The 5327-nt window shown below is 42.7% G+C and overlaps 1 long non-coding RNA gene across 1 annotated transcript in view; it reads right to left on the minus strand.

Annotated features, from left to right (window-relative positions):
• Positions 1 to 5198, minus strand: part of LOC102484092 (uncharacterized) — a 12117-nt gene extending 6919 nt beyond the window's left edge. Inside the window, exons 1-2 of the long non-coding RNA XR_003548351.1 lie at positions 4963 to 5198; positions 4698 to 4828 (exon numbers count right to left, since the gene is read on the minus strand). This is a non-coding gene — a long non-coding RNA (uncharacterized LOC102484092). The remainder of the gene's footprint in view (positions 1 to 4697; positions 4829 to 4962) is intronic.
• Between the last annotated feature and the right edge of the window lie 129 nt (positions 5199 to 5327).

Genomic DNA, 5327 nt, shown 5'->3' on the forward strand with positions numbered 1-5327 from the left:
TGCCCGGCGTGAGTTTTAAGCCACCGGGTCCGGGATGCGAACCGCGGTCAACTACATGGGAGTCCAGCGACATAGTCATTACGCTAACTGCTGGTTCCCATAACTCACTAATTTTGTATGCTTGAAGTGCAGAATGTCCTATACCTAACAGCCACCCAAAGACCTTTGTTGAATGAATGAAATGGAGAACATTAGATTGCCAAACCTCAATCTATCAGCTTAAAATGATCAAATCCAAAACCTTTGCAAGACAGTCTTATTTGTTCCCCAAATAATACTGCATACATAACTTTATTTTTTAAAGATTTAGTCAATTTTATTTATTATCATTATTCTTCAGTTTATCTAGAGCTGCCAGGTCTAGGACTTGAACTGTGGTTGACTATGCGGGACCATATCATCTGCCAGCCCCTGTATCCATAACTTTAATTTATAGTTAGGAAATGTTACACTTTTAAGAAATAATAAAGAAATACAAGACTTTTTGGTCTTTTTTTTTTTTTTTTTTTTTTGCCATGGGGCCCATCTGCTTGCTAGGAGAAATGGTCAAACATGGGAGATCTGCAACAGGGCACAGGCACACATGCACCTGGCATGATTTTCAAGCTATTGGGTCTGGGACTTGAACCGTAGTCAACCACTTGAGAGTACAGCGCTTTAACCACCATGTCACCTGTTGGCCCTAAGAAATGCAACTCTTAATGTGTATGAGCTGAAAAGAGATAGGGTGCAATGGGGTGGAAGGGATATGAGAAAGAAATTTTACAAATATTTTATTTTGGGAATAACTATGGCAAATACAAAATCTATATTGAACTCTCTCAAATGGCATCTTTTTTAAAATAATTATTTAATTTTATTTATTCATTCCTTTATTTTCATTTCAGAGAGACACACACAGACATGCGTGAGTGTGCGCACACACATGCATACGCACACGCACACAGGCACACACACACACACACAGAGGCAAAGTGAGAAAGCAAGCCAGCAGGTCCAGGAGCCGAACCGTGGTCGGTCATGTGGTAGTGTCTAGCACTTTAACCACCACACCACCTGCTGGTTCCCCTCAAATAGTATCTATTACGAGCATATGAGAAAGGTTCTGTGTGAATAAAAGGGACACAAATATTTATAGGGACTTTATAATGATTTTATATATTCATGCTCTGATTATGAAATTCAAACCCTAAACTACACTAAATCATACTATAAAACTCCAATAATTAAATCAAACGTGTAAGAATGAGACGAAGGACCAGCAGATGACATAATGGTTACATTACTAGATTTCCACGTAATTGATTGTAGTTCAGGTCCTGGACCTAGCGACTTAAACTCATACCAGGTACATGTGCACGCATGCCAAAGATCCTGAGGAGAATGGAGAAGGAATTGCAATATGACCATCCCTCCGGGAGGTGATTTTTCACTTTCTGTCTCTCTTTGTCTTTTCAGCAAGCGCATGCTCCCGATAGCAAAAACCTGTCTTCAAATAGCAAAAAAAGAACAAAAGAATGAGAAGAGACAAATAGATCAATAAAACAGATATTCCCAAAATAAGCCCTTGCCATGTGGAAATTTAGTTATATGATAAAGATGACACTTCAAAACAATACGGGAAATAGTACTAGTTTGAGGCCAGCCTAGTAGCCTAGTGGTTGGTGAAACTGTAATTAGGGTTCCAGCCCCTCCAGCTTGAGGGATACACCCAGCACATGTGCATGTGTACCCAAAGTCTCCACAGGATGGAGAAGTGGAGAAGGTACTGTGTTGTGCTTATGCTCCAAGGGGTGGGCTTTCTCTCCTCTCTCTTTGGTAAGAACACATGCCCTCTGGCAACAAAACCAAACCAAACAAAATCCTAAAAAATAGTAGAACAACCGCCTATCTAAATAGCAGAAGTAGTTAGATTCCTATCACACATCATATATATGTAACAACATTCCAGATAAATTAAAAGGCTAATGGTAAACACTGAAAATATATGAAAACATAGCAATCTTGTGACTAGAAAGGTATTCTTGACTTATAGAATGCAGAAGCTAGGTGTAAAATATTGACAAATTTGAATAATTAAAAAGGAGACAAGCAATATGTTGAGAGAAAATATTTGCAACATACATAACAAGCAATGGATTGGTATTAAAATATACAAAGAACACCTACAAAGCAATAAAAAATAAGCAATTCAGTAAAATGGGCAAAAACAAAATTAACAAGCAATTCAAAAAAGAAAAAGAAATGGCCAAACATGGGATATTTGCAATTTACCTAAAAACAGTAATAGCTAAAACATAATGGTTACATAATGTATCAGACACTTTTCTAAATCCTTTAGATCTCAACTCATTTATCTCAAACAAATTCATGAGGCAGATACTATTATTATACCATTACAAATGAGGAAATTGAAGCAGAGATTAAAGAAGTTGCTCAAGGGGCTAAAATTCCAATATGGGCAGTATAACTCTATAGTCCAGATAGCTCTTAACCACTATGCCATATTATGTCTCTAAGGGTACAGAAATACAGGAAAATACAAATTAAAAAAAGTTATCATATATTGTTCAAATTGGCAAAAATAAAAAAAGATTGACAGCAGCCAGCAGGTGGTGTAGTAGTTAAGGTGCTGGACTTCCACATGGCTGACCACAGTTTGAGTCCCTGACCTGGTGGGTTGAAAAATCACACTAGGCACATGTGTGTGTGTGCCCAAAATCTGAGGAGGAGAACGGAGGAGGAGGGATTGCTAAGTAGCTACTTCGGGGGGCGGGGGGGAGTGATATCTCACTTTCCCTCTTGCTGTCTGTCCCTCTGGCAAGTGCAAGTGCCCTATAGCAAAAATCTTTAAAAAAAAGGACTGACACAGTCAACCTGGAAAATTGCGTACTGGCAACAGTTTGTAGGAGAACATATGACACTTCAGTTTTTTGGTAGTGACAAACTATTCTTACAGAGATGGTCTGAAAGTTCAGAAAAATGAATTCCACAATAAAAGGTAGACAGTAGTCACTAAATCGTTTTTTTTTTTTTTTTTGAGAGATTTTTTTTTTTTTATGACACTTCAGTTTTTTGGTAGTGACAAACTATTCTTACAGAGATGGTCTGAAAGTTCAGAAAAATGAATTCCACAATAAAAGGGAGAAAGTATTCATAAAATCGTTTTTTTTTTTTTTTTTGAGAGATTTTTTTTTTTTTGCTATAGGGCACGTGCGCTCGCCAGACAGACAGAGAGAGACATAGAGACAGAAAAGCGAGAAATCATCCCTCAGGGGGGATGGTCACGCCGCAATCCCTTCTCCTCCATTCTCCTCTTGGGATCTTGGGCACGCACGCACATGCGCCCGGTGTGAGTTTTAAGCCACCGGGTCCGGGACGCGAACCGCAGTCAACTATGTGGGAGTACAACGACATAGCCATTATGCTAACTGCTGGTTCCCTATAGTCACTAAATCTTAAAGTTCCTCCTTTTTCTCTCTTAATCCTCAGAAGACAGTAATGGCTACCACAGAATGAGCACTCCATTGTTCTTTGCTAACTTTTTTATATGGCTGCTTCCCCTGTGCTTCAGGATTTAATCAGCTCAGGTCAAGCTTTCCCTGAAAGCCTGTTTCTTGATGCACTGACATCATCACTGGGTTAGTTAATTCACCTTTCCTTCCATTGGGCTGACACATATTCTGCTATTTCTACTCTTTTCTGTATTTGTCCCATAGCCTCTTTCTTAACAGGTTCAAGAGCCAAGATGACACCTAAAAACTCACATTTGCGTTTTTTGTTCTATTCAAATGATATTAAAAAGACCTTTTGTTTTCAGCAATACATTAATTCCAAATAGACAAAAACATTTCTTCTGAAATCTGTCAAATCTTCAGTCTCTAACTTACTGTTTATATTACAACACACATGTTAAGTAACACTATGCATTGCTCTAGGGAAAATAAAATCCATATCCTAGCTCTTCTAACACTCTGGTCAGTCCTATTTATTTATAGGCTCCATTATGAAGAGAAACATGGAAAGGTGCGGGGAAACTATCAAAGACTGTTACTAAAATGAGCAATCAGTACATAAAAGTACTGAAACTTTATCATGAATGGCAATATGTAAAGGTGTAGAGTCTTCAGTTTTGAAAAAAGCATGGCGTTCAGTTTCCATTTGAAAGATTTCATTTGTACATACCAAACTTCCAAAATTTACTGTCAACTTGGTTTATGATTATGACGAAGTAATTAAAATTTGCAGGAGTAAATTGTGAAAAACATAAGAGGCAACTTAGAGGACAGCGCTTCACTAAACCTAAATGGGAGGAGCCCTAGGTGATGACTACATTTTTACTGAGAGAGGAATTTAAGAATGTACCACGTTGGACGGAGAGGATGTAAGAAGAGATTAAGGTCAGCAGGGGAATGTCAAATTGGAATACACAGGTCGCATTTTTTCTCTGCACTGTAGGATGACAGACTCACTCTCCATTAAAACGCAAAGCTGCAAAGGTGGCACCACACCAGGCCCGAGGCAATGATTTCTATATCCGACTATATCCTACCACGTCGCCAACGCAATCAAGTAATTGCTGGACAGCTCCGCCACTGCTGGTCTTTAGCCACGCCGACACCGGCCGGCAAAGACACCTTTGCTAGGACTCCCAGGGCAAACCCAAGTACCTCGGGGCAGCCCCCACACACGCTTACGGTCCTAGTCCTGCGAACGAAGAGCGAGGGCCGCGGGCAGAAGCAGTGCCCACTCGATGCCTCAGAAGGCCGGGAGAGTTAGGATGAGGTCGACGTTGGACTTCTCTTCCCCACCGCCCTCTACTTCTGCCCTGGAAGAAGCCACAAGTGAGGGAGAGAAGTTGTGGAAACAAGACGGGCGTGGGGTGGGGACCCGAGGGAGTTTAACACGAGCATCTGCAGCTGTCCCACGTAAGGTCACTCGCTCCAAGTCACTCTTCCTTACCCCCCATCCCCATGGGCTTCCCGCCAAACAGGCTCCTAGGCCAGCCCGTCGCGCCCCCGGCCCTTCCCGGGGGTCGCAGCCGGCTCCGGCCTCCGAGTGCCGGCTGGAGCTCTGGCCAGCTGGCCGCCCGACCGCGTTTCCGACGCCGGCGCCTCTCGCAGCCCGGCCCCTGCGCCCCTGCGCCTCCACCCCCCCGGGCTCCGCCAACGTCCTCTCCTCTCTCAGGGCGCCCCCGCCCGTTCCCGGCCCCGGCCCGTCTCCTCAGAGAGCGGCCGCCTCCCCGGTCCTCCCGGCCCCGCCCCGCTCCCGGGCGGATACAGTTTGAAGCCCCTCAGGATCTCCCTGGCCCGCTCGTCCTTGGCTGA

Source organism: Tupaia chinensis, unplaced genomic scaffold (assembly GCF_000334495.1).
Source record: "Tupaia chinensis unplaced genomic scaffold, TupChi_1.0 Scaffold149383_1, whole genome shotgun sequence".
Lineage (NCBI taxonomy): Eukaryota > Metazoa > Chordata > Mammalia > Scandentia > Tupaiidae > Tupaia > Tupaia belangeri.